Source organism: Mesoplodon bidens (genome assembly GCF_964165515.1).
Source record: "Mesoplodon bidens genome assembly, chromosome: 3".
In the NCBI taxonomy this organism is placed as follows: domain Eukaryota; kingdom Metazoa; phylum Chordata; class Mammalia; order Artiodactyla; family Ziphiidae; genus Mesoplodon; species Mesoplodon bidens.
The window spans coordinates 168,857,870-168,877,097 of NC_138178.1; the positions used below are offsets into that span (position 1 = coordinate 168,857,870).

The following is a 19,228-nucleotide window of genomic DNA, read 5'->3' on the forward strand; positions in this document are numbered from 1 at the left end:
CCCGCTGCCCAGTGCCCACGTCGGTTTAACTGCCCTCAGTGTCTGTGACAGGGCATCAGGCATCTGAGCTCACTCTGCTTGGAAAGTCATCATGGAAACATCCGCCTGCTCTCAGTGATGTGTACGTGCAGGGCACGTATCCTGTACTTCAGCCTTTGAAATAGGATTATGCCACCAAGGGTCTAAGAAGCAAACTTTTGCTGAGTCTAAGAGATTCTAAAGGAACCTGTCCCCTGGTGAGGAAGCCGTTCCTCGTCTCTTGCAGCCCCTCGAGGCCTAGCCAATGGGCGCTGCCTCCAGGAAGCCTTCCCTTACTTTACCAGCTTTATTCAATGCTTGCAAGCTCCTTCTGACCAGCACGGGCCGGTCCTCCACACCACACCAGGTGCTTCAGAGAGCCAGGTGACCTGTGAAGTTTCCCCCTCCAACCACTGGCTCCGTTGCCCTGTGGCTTCTCCTGGACTTGCTATCTACTCTCTCTCACCTTTGTCTCTCCCCCCACTCACACCACCACCCCTTGAATACGCCTAGCTTAGTACTTAAGAGCCAGACTGCCTGGGTTCAAATCCTGCCTCTGATGCTTCTGGCTGTGTGACTTTGGACAACTTAACCTCTCTGTGCCTCAGTTTCCTCACTTTTATAAAGCTCTTAGAACAGTGTCTGACCTGAGTAAGCACTTTGTAACAGCATTGTTTTAAGTGAATAAGGCATTAGTAGATTAGGGCATACGTCATGCCCCTAGGAGTCACAGGCTCACGTGCCTAGAGACATCAGACAACATCAGACATCAAGTGAGTGAGAGGGCTGGGTGTGGACTGTGGCAAACATGGGAGCTCCACCACCACCAGAGGGAGGGTGGCAGCTGCTCAGCACTGAGCTCACTGCTCTGTGGGAAGGAGACACCGGATCTTTCCATTCTCAAGAGAAGCTGGAAGTTCTGAGTGTTTGTTTTTATGTAAAATCTCTTAACTTTCGAATATTGGCAGCTAATTTAGACAAAGTTCAATGCATTGAAAATTCCTGTCCACACAGAGACTGACACAAGGATGTTTATAGCAGCTTTATTCATAATTGCCAAAACCTGGAAGCAACAAGGATGTCCTTCAGTAGGAGATGGGTAAAGAAACTGAGGGACATCCAGACGGTGGAATATTTTTGAGTGCTAAAAAGCAACGAGCTATCAAGTCACGAAAAGACATGGAGGAACCTTAAATGCCTACGACTAAATGAAAGAGACCAACCTAAAAGGCTCCATATGTAGAACACCAGCTATATGCATTCTGAAAAAGGCAAAACTATGCAGACAGTAAAAGGATCAGTGGTTTCCAGAGATGCAGGGAAGGGAGAGGGCTAAACAGGCAGAGCACAGAGGACTTTTAGGGCAGTGAACCTACTCTGTATGATACCATAACAAGGGATACATGTCATTATACATTTGTGCAAACCCATAGAAAGTACAACATCAAGGGTGAACCCTAATGTAAACTATTGACTTTGAGTGGTAATGACATGTCCTTATAGGTTCGTTGGTTACAACACATGTACCATCAAGTGAGGGATGTTGATACTGGAGGAGGCTGTGGGGGTGGGGGGGAAGGAGGTATATGGGAAATCTCTGTACCTTCTGCTCAATTTAGCTGTGAACCTAAAACTGCTCTAAAAATAAAGTCTATTTTTTAAAAAAAAGTCAACATATTGCTGGCCAAGCAAAACACATATACAGGCTGGCTAAGGAAGACCTGTCTGTTATCTTAGGCATGCACAGTTTTTGTTCAACAACTAGATTGTAAACTCCGTGAAGGCAGAGCCCTGCTGTTCTTGTTCACTGCTGTATCCCCCGGGGTGGGGAGGGGTGGCTAGCACAAGGCTGGGCAAGAGTGAATGAAGGAAAGAATGAATGAATTGCATGTTCTTAACAAGCAAGATGATGGAAACCAATATTTACTGAGTGTCAACTATGCAGCAAGAACCACACCAGGCACTTAATGAGCTTTGTCACATGAATGTCACTTTAACACTCTCGTATTATCAGCTCTGCTTTGCAGGTGTAAAACAGAGGTTCGGGATATTGTTTGCCCAGTATCACAGGCAGAGCCTGGAAGCGTTCCCAGGGCTTCCAGAATCCAGTGGTGAAAGCTCCCACTCCAGCCTGCCCTGGTATGGGTGGAGGTTGGATGGATAGATAGATGGCTAGAGGGTGGATGGATGGGTGGATGGAGGGACAGATGAATGGCTGTTTGAATGGATGATGGATGGATGGATGATGGGTAGATAGATGGATGATGAATGGATCTGAAGAACCCTTTCCCTCATGAAAATTCCAGCGTAATCTTTCTTCCCTTTCCCTCTTCCCATCACTGCAGAGACTCCAGATATTTCCATTAAGCAGTTAAATGAGATGCCCAAACAGGGTTAGTTTCACAATTAGCAACAAAACCAGTTTAAACTGGGTGTGTGTGTGCTGGGGGTGGGGGGTGGGGTGGGAGGAGTTACCTTTCTTTCCCCTTCACACCTTGATCAGGTATAAACAATGTAATAAGGTTCATCACAGAGCCATCCCCAAGTCCTGCTGCAGAATCCACATTTCCTAAAGCCCCCCCAGTGAAATCAGGAAAAGCCACCTCCCCGTGATAATGGGACCCTACTGGGGGAAGGGGCTGAGATGCACATGGCTCCCCAAACATTTCCCAGCACCCACTCCCTTCCTAGCTGTGTGATCTGGGGCAAGGAGCTGATCCTAGCTGAGCCTCCGTTTCCTTGACTGCACAGAAGGGTATGATTACGCATGTACAGTACCTAGCACAGAGTAGGTGCTCATTAAATTTTGGTTTCCTCTGCCCCCATGCTCAGCCCTTTCCCCAAGGGTTCATCCAGGTCCAGGCTAAGAAACTGGGGGACTGGACCATTTCCTTTGATAAGCTGAACATTCATGCACTTTCCTTGCACAAGGCGAGTAAGTACCAGCCTTGGGTCCCGGTACTTCTGACCTCCAGGCAGGAATGGTGGGGAGCTAGAGTACCCCTTTCGGGCTGAGGCAAGCGATGTGTTTAAGGCTCTTTATGCCTCCCCAGGTGCCCAATTCACTGTGAGCGCAGGCCGTAACTTCAGACCCTCGGGATCAATGTTCCTTCCCCACTTAGGTGCCTGAACCAAGAGCTTGGTTAGCGTCAAGTGAAAGGGGCATTTTATTTGTCCCCAGGCTTCCCTGCCAAGGCCTGCCTCTGCTTTTTATGTGTCCCAGGAAAACCCCAAGGTCTTCTCCGGTTAATACAGTAATTATAGCTCCCAAGTCAGTGGAAAGACAAAGCCTTTCCCAGAGTCTCCAAAATGAAAATCTGAAACCTGGGCCATAAAAACCAGACCTGAGGACAGCAAACTGGAATCTGGGAAGCAGTGGGGCATCATGGAAAAAGCTGGAGGCCTGGACCTGGGAGAGTCTCGACTCTGCCTCCCCCTCTTGGAGTGACCCTGGGTGAAGCACGCTCACTCTGTGGTCTCAGCTTCCTCATCTGTGTGATGGGGTCAGCACCCAGAAGGATCGGGTGCCGGAGACCCTGGGGGCAACCATGCTCACATGTGCATTCATTCAACACGTGTTCATTAGTAGTCTGCTGTGAGCTAAATGGTCAGAATAATTTATCTCATTAATTCTTTTCTTAATTAGTATTTATTTATTTATTTTTGGCTACATTGGGTCTTCGTTGCTGCGTGTGGGCTTTCTTTAGTTGCGGCGAGCGGGGGCTTCTCTTCGTTGCTGTGCACGGGCTTCTCTTGTTACGGAGCATGGGCTCTAGGCGCTTGGGCTTCAGTAGTTGTGGCACACGGGCTCAGTAGTTGTGGCCTGCGGGCTCTAGAGAGCAGGCTCAGCAGTTGTGGCGCACGGGCTTAGTTGCTCTGCGGCATGTGGGTTCTTCCTGGACCAGGGCTCGAACCTGTGCCCCCTGCCTTGGCAGGAGGATTCTTAACCACTGCGCCACCAGGGAAGCCCTATCTCATTAAGTCTTACACAGATCTCCTGAGGAAGGTAGTCTTATCTCCATTCAAAGAAATGAGGCTCAAAGAGTGTGGGCGACTTAACCAAGGCCAACGAGAAACAGCAGGGGTCAAACCCACGTCTCTTTGGTACTAAACCCTGGGTTGCTGCCACTAAGCTATGGAGGCCCCACTGGATGCTCAGGTCAGAGCTGGAGTGACCTCAGGTGTGTCCAGGGGAGAAAACTAAGGCTCAGAGAGACTGGCTAGCCCCGGGCCGAACCTATGTGTTTGTGGATCACTCCAGAGTTGAAGCTAGGCGTTGCCACAGATGAGTCTCTGGTCTCATGTAAAGCTCCACTTTGCAAAAGAAATGCCCAAGGTACGCAGCTACCTCTGTCCGTCCAGAGCAGAGTTACCCCGAGGTGGGAAAGTGCCAGCCATGGGGGACCCGACACCACCTTGAAGAACAGAGCATCACACAGTGGGAAAGTTATTCCCTTTACAATTCGTTTCCAGTCTTGCTGATGTTGTCTAGGACAAGAAAGGCTCAGCTTGGTGCTGATGTTTTTAACGCCTCCCCAACACCTATTCATCTCTGTTTTCCAACTGGGAGAATACACATTTTTCTCAAGTGCTCATGGAACATTCTCCAGGATAGATCATATCTTGGGTCACAAATCAAGCCTCGGTAATTTTAAGAAAATTGAAATTGTATCAAGTATCTTCTCCGACCACAATGCTATGAGACTAGACATGAATTACAGGAAAAGATGTGTAAAAAATACAAACACATGGAGGCTAAACAATACACTACTCAATAACGAAGTGATCACTGAAGAAATCAAAGAGGAAATTAAAAAATACCTAGAAACAAATGACAATGGAGACACGACGACCCAAAACCTATGGGACGCAGCAAAAGCAGTTCTAAGGGGGAAGTTTATAGCAATACAATCCCACCTTAAGAAACAGGAAGCATTTCGAGTAAACAACCTGACCCTGCACCTAAAGCAATTAGAGAAAGAAGAACAAAAATACCCCAAAGCTAGCAGAAGGAAAGAAATCATAAAGATCAGATCAGAAATAAATGAAAAAGAAAGGAAGGAAACGATAGCAAAGATCAACCAAACTAAAAGCTGGTTCTTTGAGAAGATAAACAAAATTGACAAACCATTAGCCAGACTCATCAAGAAAAAAAGGGAGAAGACTCAAATCAATAGAATTAGAAATGAAAAAGGAGAAGTAACAACGGACACTGCAGAAATACAAAAGATCATGAGAGATTACTATAAGCAACTCTATTCCAATAAAATGGACAACCTGGAAGAAATGGACACATTCTTAGAAATGCACAACCTGCCAAGACTGACTCAGGAAGAAATAGAAAATATGAATAGACCAATCACAAGCACTGAAATTGAAACTGTGATTAAAAATCTTCCAACAAACAAAAGCCCAGGACCAGATGGCTTCACAGGTGAATTCTATCAAACATTTAGAGAAGAGCTAACACCTATCCTTCTCAAACTCTTCCAAAATATAGCAGAGGGAGGAACACTCCCAAACTCATTCTACGAGGCCGACATCACCTTGATACCAAAACCAGGCAAGGATGTCACAAAGAAAGAAAACTACAGGCCAATATCACTGATGAACATAGATGCAAAAATCCTCAACAAAATACTAGCAAACAGAATCCAACAGCACATTAAAAGGATCATACACCATGATCAAGTGGGGTTTATCCCAGGAATGCAAGGATTCTTCAATATACGCAAATCAATCAATGTAATTCACCATATTAACAAGTTGAAGGAGAAAAACCATATGATCATCTCAATAGATGCAGAGAAAGCTTTCGACAAAATTCAACACCCATTTATGATAAAAACCCTGCAGAAAGTAGGTATAGAGGGATCTTTCCTCAACATAATAAAGGCCATATATGACAAACCCACAGCCAACATTGTCCTCAATGGTGAAAAACTGAAACCATTTCCACTAAGATCAGGAACAAGACAAGGCTGCCCACTCTCACCACTCTTATTCAACATAGTTTTGGAAGTTTTAGCCAGAGCAATCAGAGAAGAAAAGGAAATAAAAGGAATCCAAATTGGAAAAGAAGAAGTAAAGCTGTCACTGTTTGCAGATGACATGATACTATACATAGAGAATCCTAAAGATGCTACCGAAAAACTACTAGAGCTAATCAATGAATTTGGTAAAGTAGCAGGATATAAAATTAATGTACAGAAATCTCTGGCATTCCTGTACACTAATGATGAAAAATCTGAAAATGAAATCAAGAAAACACTCCCATTTACCATCGCAACAAAAAGAATAAAATATCTAGGAATAAACCTACCTAAGGAGACAAAAGACCTGTATGCAGAAAACTATAAGACACTGATGAAAGAAATTAAAGATGATACAAATAGATGGAGAGATATACCATGCTCCTGGATTGGAAGAATCAATATTGTGAAAATGACTCTACTACCCAAAGCAATCTACAGATTCAATGCAATCCCTATCAAACTACCAATGGCATTTTTCACAGAACTAGAACAAAAAATTTCAAAATTTGTTTGGAAAAACAAAAGGCCCCGAATAGCTAAAGCAATCTTGAGAACGAAAAACGGAGCTGGAGGAATCAGGCTCCCTGACTTCAGACTATACTACAAAGCTACAGTAATTAAGACAATCTGGTACTGGCATAAAAACAGAAAGATAGATCAGTGGATCAGGATAGAAAGCCCAGAGATAAACCCACGCACATATGGCCAACTTATCTTTGATAAAGGAGCCAGGAATGTACAGTGGAGAAAGGACAGCCTCTTCAATAAGTGGTGCTGGGAAAACTGGACAGGGACATGTAAAAGTTTGAGATTAGATCATTCCCTAACACCATACACAAAAATAAGCTCAAAATGGATTAAAGACTTAAATGTAAGGCCAGAAACTATCAAACTCTTAGAGGAAAACATAGGTAGAACACTCTATGACATAAATCACAGCAAGATCCTTTTGGACCCACCTCTTAGAGAAATGGAAATAAAAACAAAGATAAACAAATGGGACCTAATGAAACTTCAAAGCTTTTGCACAGCAAAGGAAACCATAAAGAAGACCAAAAGACAACCCTCAGAATGGGAGAAAATATTTGCAAATGAAGCAACTGACAAAGGATTAATCTCCAAAATTTATAAACAGCTCATGCAGCTCAATAGCAAAAAAACAGACAACCCAATCCAAAAATGGGCAGAAGACTTAAATAGGCATTTCTCCAAAGAAGATATACAGACTGCCAACAAACACATGAAAGAATGCTCAACATCATTAATCATTAGAGAAATGCAAATCAAAACTACAATGAGATATCATCTCACACCAGTCAGAATGGCCATCATCAAGAAATCTAGAAACAATAAATGCTGGAGAGGGTGTGGAGAAAAGGGAACACTCTTGCACTGCTGGTGGGAATGTGAATTGGTACAGCCACTATGGAGAACGGTATGGAGGTTCCTTAAAAAACTACAAATAGAACTACCATATGACCCAGCAATCCCACTACTGGGCATATACCCTGAGAAAACCATAATTCCAAAAGAGACATGTACCAAAATGTTCATTGCAGCTCTATTCACAATAGCCCGGAGCTGGAAACAACCTAAGTGTCCATCATCGGATGAATGGATAAAGAAGATGTGGCACATATATACAATGGAATATTACTCAGCCATAAAAAGAAACGAAACTGAGCTATTTGTAATGAGGTGGATAGACCTAGAGTCTGTCATACAGAGTGAAGTTAGTCAGAAAGAGAAAGACAAATACCGTATGCTAACACATATATACGGAATTTAAAAAAAAAAATGTCATGAAGAACCTAGGGGCAAAACGGGAATAAAGACACAGACCTACTTGAGAATGGACTTGAGGATATGGGGAGGGGGAAGGGTAAGCTGTGACAAAGCGAAAGAGAGGCATGGACATATATACACTACCAAACGTAAGGTAGATAGATAGTGGGAAGCAGCCGCAGAGCACAGGGAGATCAGCTCGGTGCTTTGTGACCGCCTGGAGGGGTGGGATGGGGAGGGTGGGAGGGAGGGAGATGCATGAGGGAAGGGATGTGGGAACAGATGTATATGTATGACTGATTCACTTTGTTATAAAGCAGAAACTAATTTAAAAAATAAATAAATAAACTTAAAAAAAAAAAAAAAAAGAAAGCGTATATGGGGGTCACATCCTTCAGCAGACAAAAGACAAAAGCATACAGCTAGGATGCTAAACCTTGCTCTTCTTTTTTTTTACTTTTAAGATAACTTTCTGTTTATTTCAGGGGGTACGGTTTTCTGTTTCTATATATAGTTTCCTCTGTAAGGAAATTTATTCAAGTAAAAAGGGGATCGAGGGCTTCCCTAGTGGCGCAATGGTTAAGAATCCGCCTGCCAATGCAGGGGACATGGGTGGTTTGAGCCCTGGTCCGGGAAGATCTCACATTGCTGAGGAGCAACTAAGCCCGTGCGCCACAACTACTGAGCCTGCTGAAGTCCACATGCCTAGAGCCTGTGCTCCGCAACAAGAGAAGCCACCGCAATGAGAAGCCCGCGCACTGCAACAAAGAGTAGCCCCCGCTCACCGCAACTAGAGAAAGCCCACACGCAGCAACGAAGACCCAATGCAGCCAAAAATAAATAAATTTTTTAAAAAAGAAAGAAGATTGAGCTAAGAAAAAATATTAATTAACTGTGGATTTAAAATTTCAGTTTTTCCTACTGTATAGCACAAAGAACTATATTCAGTCTCCTATGATCAACCATAATGGAAAAGAATATAAAAAAAGACTGTATTATATATATATATATATATATATATATATGTGTGTGTGTGTGTAACTGAATCACTTTGCTGTACAGCAGAAATGAACACAACATTGTAAATCAACCATACTTCAATTAAAAAATAAAATAAAATTTTAATTTCATTTTATTTAAATTTACTTTTAAATTGTTAAACAATAGATCAGGCACTTTGCAGCTGTGGCTCCCGCAGGGATCATGGTAAGCAAGTCCCGTTCAGCTCCACAGCTCTTGTTCAGACTGCACTTGATCCAGACGAGGATAACACACAAAGCTGGGGCCATGACTGCATGTCCTGCTGTCGCCACACAGGATGCTGGGTAGTGCTGAGCCCGGTGACTGGCACTCCCCACTTTACCCCATTCCTAGCACGTACACAGTCAAAGCAAGACTCCAGTGTCTCTTGACTCTGAGGCTGGACAGTAAGGGGACTCCATTCTCCAGTCCTCTCTGCCCTAGCCGAGGACCTTGGGGCAGGGACCCCATGCTGACTTCTCTGTCCATCAAGAAGAACATGGAATCCCTCTGACCCCTGTGCTATGTGGTGACAGTGCTGACTTCCCCTTGTATGATGGGTACCCAAACTCTAGGAGACTGACTTTCTGGGTCTGGGTCTGGTCTCTCCTCCAGCCAAGGTTACCATGTATTTATTCAATAAACAGTAACAGAATGCTTCTTACGTGTCCTGGGGTTCTTCAGAAGTATTAACTCAATTAATCCTCATCATGCCTAGGGGGAGGTACTGTGGGTCTACCCATTTTACAGATGAGGAGACTGAGGAAGGGTGATCCACGTGGGACAACTAGAAGCAGCAGATCAGGATTTGATTTGCTGTCAGTGTAAGTCCCACTCCAGCCAGAGTGTACTCCTCTGTTGATGGCGGAATGATGCCTCCCCGCCAGAAGCACACTGAAAACAAACGTATCAAAACCAGCACTGGGATGGGAGTCAAGCCTCCGAACTTCTTGCCCTGGCTCCCCCACTGCCTGCTGTGTGATCTTAGCCTAGTCCCTGCCCTCTCTGGGCCCCAGTCTTCTCATCAGTAAACAGACAGATGTTATCCCAGATCAGGGGTCAGAGAACTACAGCCTTCAGGCCAAATACGGACAGTTTTGTAAAGTCTTACTGGAACAGAGCCTCACCCATTCACTCACATATCGTCCATGCCTGCCTTAGCCCTGTAGCTGCAGAGTTGAGCAGTTGTCATAGACCCAAAACATTTACCATCTGACCCTTTAAAGTTTCCCACCCATGTCCTAGCAGATCCGGGCAGAGACTATCTTGTTTGATGCTATTTTCCCGGAGCCTAGAGCAGGAAATCTAGTAGGCTTCCCCTAGATGCTCGTTGAATGAATGACTGACTGAATCTCTGAGCACCCTGCCTGCTTTGATGGCTGATCATGCCCGGTGGATTGGGGTCACCTCAAGGCCTGTGACCCACATGTCTCCTTCGGCTGTCATTAAGCAGATTGCCCAGTGACTGGAGGTCATGGAGATGTGCCATTCAGGTCTCTCTTCAAGAAGGAATTTGCACTTCAGCTGCAAGAACAGAGGTTAATTGACAACCTTCAGCTGTGGGTACCATCCAGCTCCACCAGGCATTTCCGGGCCAGTCCCCAGCCCAAAACTGGCCACTCGTGCCCAGCACGGGACACCTTAACGTGCAGTATTTGTTCTGGAGCTCCGCACTGGGCTGGCCAAGACTGTCAGCCGTTCACAGGGGTCTGAGTCTCCCCCTGCCATGCCTGCTTCCTCTCCCTGCGTCTTTTGTTTTTTTAAAATATTTATTTATTTATGGCTGTGTTGGATCTTCGTTTCTGTGCATGGGCTTTCTCGAGTTGTGGCAAGCGGGAGCCACTCATCATCGTGGTGCGCGGGCCTCTATCGCGGCCTCTCTTGTTGCGGAGCACAGGCTCCAGACGCGCAGGCTCAGTAATTGTGGCTCATGGGCCCAGTTGCTCCGCGGCATGTGGGATCTTCCCAGACCAGGGCTCGAACCCGTGTCCCCTGCATTGGCAGGCAGATTCTCAACCACTGCGCCACCAGGGAAGCCCTCCCTGCGTCTTTTTTACAGACATTATCTGCATAAGCCTCTATCACTCCTAACGCCCCCACAGCAACTGCTTTCTGCAGGACCTGAACTGCCACGGGGACCAATTCCTCAGCAAGTGTTTATCAAGCACCTACTATAAAAGGATCACTGGGCTAGGAGCTGGGGGTGGGGACCTATTTGTCTCAAGATGAACAGATCTGGTCACCAGGCTTGAGAGCTTGTCTGGATGGTAGAACAGTCAGCGCCCCTCCCACATTCCAAGCACTGAATCCTATGGATTCCAATATTCACAGACTTGAAGCATGTTCCAGCTGAGCTTGGTGAGTATTTGGTATTTGTAGAGGAAGAAACTCGTCTCAGAGAGGTGCTGGGGACTGAGGGGGCCCATGTCCACTGCCCTCCTGAATTTGGAAGCAGCAAGAAGTAGGCGCAAGAATCATGGAAACGTAAATTGCAACATCAGGTTTATTGGAAGAACTGATTGAAGAGTGAGGCTTAGATCTGTGGCCAAATCCGAGTCCCTAAGACTTCCTGCATGGAGTTAAATTCAACCACACAACCGCAGGCCTCTTTCCTCCCCAAAGGAGGGGCTGGGTTGAGCCCTTTTTTCCCCATCCCAAAGTCACCGTCAGCTAAGTTACTCCTCCTCTTAAAGAAAAAACTGAGTCAGGGGATGGCGGATGGCCAGACTATTTACCTCTCACTGGTTAATCCTGCAGCGGGGAGGGCAAAAACTCCCCCCCTCTGTGGACACTTGAGGAGAGCAGAATTAACAGAAGAGACTTGTCTCAGATCACACATGGGCTGTTGGTGGCAGAGTTGGAACTGGAAGGGAAAGAAAAACTGACATTATCGACCACAGCATATCGAGAGGCCTGGCAGGAAACAGGCAGCTCACTCCACAGCTGGAATCTGGGGAGAAGGTCATAAAGGGACTAGTCATAGAATGTGGGCAAAGCGAGAAGACCAGCAAAAGAAGATGCATTACTGCTCTTTAAGACTGAAGCAGGACAGATGTGGAGAAAACTGTGCTCCTGGATCCGGGTGAGAGCTAGAGCCTGGCGGAGGGGCTGCCCGGTGGGAATAGTTCTAGAGGGACTCACCCTGGGTACCAGCCATGAAGCAAGGAGGGACTGGGGAACAAATACCCTGACCTCTCTCTGCTGCCACCCTCTGAGCTCCTACTGGTCCTCCCACTGGCTGATGCCACGGAGCAAGGGAACCTGGGAAATGAAGTCCACAGGGATGAGCTCCCCAGGCACAGAGCAAGAAGGAATGGATCTGGAGGGTGCTGGGGCCATGGGAGAGATGCAGGCCAGCAAAAAACGGCGAATGGAGAGGTCAAAAGCTGACTATGGCATGTGCTTTATGTACAGTATGTCATTTAATCCTCCCAGGATGTTTTGAGGTAGGAGACATCTGCCCCTTTTACAGATGAGAAAGCTGAGGCTCAGAGAGCTTTGGAAATGTGGACAAAGGATCACAGGAAAGAGTTGCTGGGGCCAATACTGGAACCTCCATCCCTAGAATCTTTCTTCTCTCCCACAGCAGACCCCATGAGGGGTAACCAAGCTTCCAAGGGCTCTGTCTGGGTCCCTGCCAGGCCGAGGAAAGGCTGGCTTTTCCTGACTGACTGTTCCAACGTTTTATAAATTCATCCTGCATTCATTCCAAGCACCTTTTTATTTGCCAATTCTGCAGTAAAGTGTGAGTCTCTGCTAATCAAGCCCCAAAGGCCGTTGACTCCGAGCGCTTTCAGCTTCATTACCCGAGTGCACCCCTCACTTGGTTTCTCCAGACATCCAGAAGCATCTGTTCAGCATGTGGCTCGTGAAGCCCTCCAACGCTCCCCTTCGGGAGCGCTCAGATGACTGTACCGACAGCTGAGAACAACAGGAGAGCGGGAAGGGTGTGAGAAGGGCCCCCAGCACGAAGGAAGAGGCTAGGAAATCCTCTGTCGTTGGGGGCAGTGAGGCGGGGGTGGAGGGACACTGCTCTTGGCTTCCGCACACAGTGGGTGCTTCATAAATTGTTCTGAAACGGGTGAGCACCTGCCCTGTGCCTGTAAGTACAGTGATTCCCGCACACAAGAACGAGTTCTGTTCCCAGAGCGCGTTCCTATTTGCTTGTAAGTCCAACAAAGTTAGCCTAGGTACCCAACTAACACAATCGGCTATACAGTACTGTACTGTAATAGGTTTATAAGACTCCTCACACAAATAATACATTAAAAACACAAAACAAATACAAAACAAACACAAAAATAAAGAAAACAGTTTTAATCTTACAGGACAGCACCTTGAATGGTGCAGTAGTACAGCACAACAGCTGGCACACAGGGGCTGGCATCGAGTGAACAGGCAAGGAGAGTTACTGACTGGAGGAGGGAGAGGAGGTTGGAGACGGTAGAGCTGAAGGGTCGTCAGCAATAGGAGACGGAGGGCAAGCTGCAATGTCACTCACGCCTGACGGTGATGGCACGCACGTTTGCATCTTTGAAAGTTCACAACTTGAAGGTTCATATGTAGGGGACTTACTGTACTGTATTTCCCTCCAGGGAAAATGTCCAACACAGAGCCGGGTATTCACACATGTATAGTAGGTGATGAATGCCACGGGCTCCAGGCCTCAGGCCCTGGGTTCTAATCCTTGCTTCCCTGCTCACTGGCTGTGTGACAGTGGACAAGGACTGGCCTTTCAGCCTCGTTTTCTAAATTTGCAAAATAAGAATAATAAACATGAACCAAATGACCAGTCCCTACTTCATGGGACTGGTGAAAGATATGAAATGATGTAAGAATTGAAAACTAGTTAACCCTCTAAATGGTGTACAAAAACCATCCAGTAAATACTTTTAAATGTAAAATACCTGTGGTTATTTTAATGAGCTGTGTGATCCTGGGCAAGTTACCTACCCTCTCTGTGCCTCAGTTCCTTCATCTATAAATGGGCATAAAATAGTGCCGACTTCATCAGGTTGTTGTGCAGATTACATACGACAGCCCATGTGAAACGCTAACACAGGCGCCGGGTGGACAGTGTAGATTCCCTAAATGCTAGCTCTCTTGTCAGCAACTATCATCCTCCTCAACAACAGCACCGGTCTCTCTTCCCCTGCCTAACTCCGACTCATCCTGCAAGGGTCACCTCCTCCAGGAAGGCCTCCTGGATCTTGCTCTGGGATCTCAAAGCAGCTGCATAGCTTTAACCTTCTCTCTATCACTGTTTTGGTTTTTGTTTTGTTTTTTTTGGCTGCATTGGGTCTTCACTGCTGCACGCAGGCTTTCTCTAGTTGCAGCAAGCGGGTCTCCTCTTTGTTGCAGCGTGCAGGCTTCTCATTGTGGTGGCTTCTCTTATTGTAGAGCACAGGCTCTAGAGATTGTGGGCTCCAGTAGTTGTGGCGCATGGGCTCAGTAGTTGTGGCTCGCAGGTTCTAGAGCGCAGGCTCAGTAGTTGTGATGCACGGGCTTAGTTGCTCTGGGGCATGTGAGATCTTCCTGGACTAGGGATCGAACCCATGTCCCCTGCATTGGCAGGCAGATTCTTAACCACTGCGCCACCAGAGATGTCCCTCTATCATTGTTTTGAAATGACGACCTCCCAGGCTGGGCTCTACCTACCGGCTTCTTCCCTGGGGCCAGGGCCCACTTCCTCTCTCCTCCAGCCTCCTAGCACTGAACCAGGGCCCACCCCTCAATAGGATTTCCACCAGTGTCAGCGAGATAAAAGGGATTAAACTGACTTAATAGATATTACCTGAAACTGAGTCTGAATATAGGTGGTAAGGGAAACAAAAGAGAAATTCAAGAAAGATATAATCTCTGCTTTCCAGGAGGTAAAATTCTGTGTGTGGAGAGAGAGGTGAGCCAAAACTTGACAAGATATTACTCTCCCCGTTTTGCAGATTATAAAAATTGAGGCTCAGAGAGGTTCGGTCACCTGCCCCAGATCACACAGCAAGAAGTGGCAGGGCCTAATCGGGAATGCGGGTTTGTGATGGCTTACCTGCAGCTAAGCCTTGTCACTTCTTTTTTCTATTTTTACCCTGTGTTTCCATCTCGAGCAACCCCAGATCAGATGTGTTTTACCAGCATTTCATTCTAACTATAGCCAAATTCCTGGGTCAGCCAATCCCCAGGGCCCCTGCCTAGGGCAGACCAAACTCAGAGAGGAAATTTTGCATTTAAAGTCAAGGATTTCACCACAGTCCACACTGTATGGAAAGGTGGAGAGTTCACACTGAATCAAGCATCCCACTTCCCAGTCCTCAGAGGGCTTTTGGTGTGCATGCGCACAGGAAGAAAAGAAGGAAATTAAAGAGGGCTGGGCCTTAAAGAATGTAGCCAGGGAAGACCTCTCCAGCTGAGACCTTCTTTTCCAGGACTAGACTTTAGAACTCCCTCCTCCCAACCCCCCAACTGGTGCTCACGCTCTGGGACCATCACACTCCCGCCAGGGCAGCCCTGCACCAGCCCCAAGGTGCACACCAAGCCTTGGGACTGTATGAAAGTCAGGGTCTAAGGCAGTGGGTCCAGGGGAGTTCTGCATTCTTCCAAGCTCCCAGGTAAGGCTGGTGCTGCTGGTATACAGAGCCCCCTGCCTAGAGGGGCAATGGGACACCCCCACGGGGCTCTTCTCCCCCAAGCCTTTCCTTCTAGTCAGGGCCTTCCCTCCCCCAGCCACCCCCCCTCCAGACCCTCCACTCCCACTTAGACCTGAGGGGAAGTAGGGGGCAAGAGGCACAAGGGCTTCCCTTCCAAGCCCCTCCACTCTTTGATATGGACGTTTTTAAAGTCTTATGTACATGTGATGCAAAGAAAGGTCCAAACCCCTGCAAAACACCTTTCCAGCCCACGTCCACCACAATTCCAGCCCCACTGCCCCCCCAGTCCTGCCACACAGAAATGCTGGGCCTTGTTGCTTCTCATAGCATATCATCATGGTTAATAGCCTGGATTGGAATCCTGGCTCTGCCCTCTACTGGTGGCGTGACCTTGGTCAAGTTACATGTCCTCACTTTTCCTCAGTTTTCTCATCTGTAAAATGGGCATAACGACAGTACATCTACTTCCCAGGACTGTGATGGGGGTCGAATGAGTGAATGTTGGGAAAACACTTGGAAGAATATATTGTCAGTGCCTAGATTAAGGTCTGTTAGATGATTACTTAATTACACCCCACCTCATGCTGCAGAAACCCACAGCCCACAGCCCGGTCACTGCTCTTGGCAGGAGGCATGTGCTTGTCCTTGTCTAAGTACCTTTCTACACAACAAACTTGACAGCTCGTATTACTATGCCCATTTCACAGATGAGTAACCTTAGGCTCAGAGATGTAAGTTACACAGCCGATAGTAAGTTAATTGGTTGTAAAAAAAAAAAAAAATGAAGGCATAGATCAATTTATCCCCAGTCCTGGACAAAGCACTGGACACATAACCAAACCCAATATTTGCTGGATGAATGAATGAATGAATGAATGATCCAAGAGCACACCAGCCGTTTGTGGTGGGACCAGGACCTGAACACAGATGGTGCAATTGCAATGAGAGAATCAGACAGCCTTGAGGCCAAGGGGCTGACAAGCAATAAGGTGACTGGCAATTAAAAGCTAAAATGCCTACAACTTCCGGTGCTTTAAATGACACCTGGAATATAACAGCCATCAACAAGTATTCTAGGAAAGAAAGAAGGAGGAAGGGAGGGAAAGAAGGAAGGAAAACACTGAATTAATTTTCATCAGAAGTTCCGCTGTTTCATTCCTTCAAAAAATAGCCATTAAGCACAGCTAAACGTTGGGCCCTGCTCTTGGTCCTGGGAGAACAAAAATGAAAATTCCTGCCCTTCTGTAGCTCACATTCTAGTGGGAAGAGAAGGACAAAAAATAAAGAAGGATTTTTGAAAAGTAAATTATGCTGCAATTTGGCCAGTGGTAAGTGTTATTGAGAAGTATAAAAGTAGGGAAGTTGTTTAGAAAGTGGGAGTTGGAGGTGGGAGGGATTTATTGCCCTTTCACAGCTATACAATCCTATAGTGTGGAACTTTACTTGGGTCCTTTTCAATTAAAAAAAAAAAAAAAAGAACACTAACTACCAGTCAGTGAGTGCCTACAGGTGCCAGGCAGTTTGCATCAGTATCTCTAGTAATCACCATAGCAACCATAGGAGCAGTACCAGCCTGTTTCACAGGTCGGGTTTAACTTCCAGAGGTCAGAGCATTAGTAAGTAACAGCATCAGTTATTTTCTCTCAGCTTTACATCACTCGTCTACATGTGTTCAGGGGTGCGGGGCTGGGGATGTGCAAATGTCATTCCTCAGATCCATCAGGCAGCCTGTCCCAGGGGACTCTGCCAAGCGGGGCACTAGCAGGAGACTGGGTGGCAGGAGGAAGCGAGAGGCACAGCCTCTTTCCTGTCTGCCTGTTGTTCCTAGTGCTATCACCCGGCAATAGCACCCTTCAACCCGACTCTGCACTCAGTTGCAGCCTCATTTCTTTCCCCGTCTCAGGGGTCTGATCCCCAACTCCACAAGCCCCTCCTCCAAGCTCCTCAACCCCAGTCCTCTTGTTCCTGCCCCCCACCCTCCCCACTGTGGGTGGCAGCTGCTTCCCGCATTGACCTCTGGCTCAGCTCAAGGGTCCTTTTTCTGCTCTTTCAGTCCTCCACCACCTGTGAAGCCCATTCCCATGTTAATCCCCTTCCCCGGAATGCCTACTGTGACTTGTTTTCCTGGATGCACCCCAACTGAAGTTGCAGGAGAGAGGCCCACAAAGATGGGCTTTGAATCAGTGTGGCTATGCCCTTGGTCTCGGACACAGTATGTGCCCTTGTCTTTGGAAGGCAGCACCCTAGTGTTGCTTGGCATGCAGGGTGACTATACTATTCATCAAGTCATCACTTGGGTGGCTTGGGATGAAGTGCCTTCAAAGCACTTACTGCTACTTGCAACGATCTTGCTCATGCATTTGTTCAGTCATCCATTGTCTGCAAGCTCCGTGGGTCCCAGGACAAGGACATTTCCCCAGTGCTGAGCACAGGACCTGGCACATAGTAGGTGCATGTTTCCAGATGGACTGAATGAACTCTGAAAGGCGCAGTGCCCTGGTGGGGAATTTGAACCTGCCTTTACCCTGACTCCAGTTCCAAGGGATCATGGGACCTGCCAGACCAAGCTGGGATTTCCACATTTGGCCCTGGCTGGGGTCACCAAACTTGAAGAGGAAAATAGAAGCCGTGTGGGACAGCTGGAAGCATACAGGCTGGGAGTCAGACCCTCAGTTTCAAAGCCTGACTCAACCACCTAAAGTTACTGGGGAACCTAATAACTCCTCTAAGCTTCAGTTTTCTTCATCTGAAATGAAATAATAATAATATCTGCTTAACTGGGTGTTTATGAGGACAAAATATCATTGTGCTATTATCAGCCTATTAAGAGGGAAATCGAATCAAGACCACAGATTCCCGGAATTCTAGTCTTGGAAGATAAGCAGACATTTGCTCACAAAGACAATAATGAACTTAAAATTAACATTTACTCCTGCGGTCAGCAGGCTTTTCCAATGTGCTGACTGCCCTCCACACGCCAAGCCCAGGGTCTCAATCTCACCTCTGTCCCCAACCCCAGGTTCCTGAGCTATGACAAAGGTGACCTTAGGCAAAGCACTTCTTCCCTCTGAGTATCTGTTTCTGCATCTGTAAAGTAGATATGGGAGAATTAAATGAGATTAACATCTATTAAGTTCCTAGAGGGAAGGCAGACAGTAGATCTAGATAAATGGCGATCTGCTCCCTCCAGGGATTGCTTTCTTTCTGCTACCAAAATTTCCCAATGTTCTCTGGTGGGGTGAGGAGGATAGGGGGTATCTGGGAGAGACACCATTTCACTCATTCATTCATTGAATGAAGTGTACACTATGTGATAGGTGGGAAGGTAAAGCCTGTGGGAATCCTCATCACTGAAAACCACTACCCTCTCTTCCAGAACTAAAATGACTAAAGTCCCCGCCTTGAAGAAGAAGCTCCTGTCTGGGGAGATAGGTCTGAACAGGAAAGGCAATAAGGTGCAAGAAGTGCCAGAACAGAGGTCTCTCCTGGGCTGAGGACTGCCCACAGGAGGAGGTAACATTTTCCTGAGTCCACAAGGTTCCCAGGGGTTTGCAGAGCCTATGAGAGCATTCTAGATAAGGGAAAAACAAAATGAAGGCATGACAGATTCAGACAGAGGCCTATGTATAACTCAGCATCATGCAGGGTCTTAAATGTTGGGCTAACGTGGATGGGACTGTTCGATAGTTTAGAGAAGGGAGGAGAATAAAGGATGGTATGCTAGTGTGT

The 19,228-nt window shown here is 46.7% G+C and overlaps 1 pseudogene across 1 annotated transcript in view; it reads right to left on the minus strand.

Moving 5' to 3' along the window:
• Positions 1–19,228, minus strand: part of LOC308614119 (cytochrome c-like) — a 42,821-nt pseudogene that overhangs the window by 3,628 nt on the left and 19,965 nt on the right. The window contains exon 2 of the transcript in view: positions 11,192–11,297. The product of the transcript in view is annotated as a cytochrome c-like (transcript). The remainder of the gene's footprint in view (positions 1–11,191; positions 11,298–19,228) is intronic.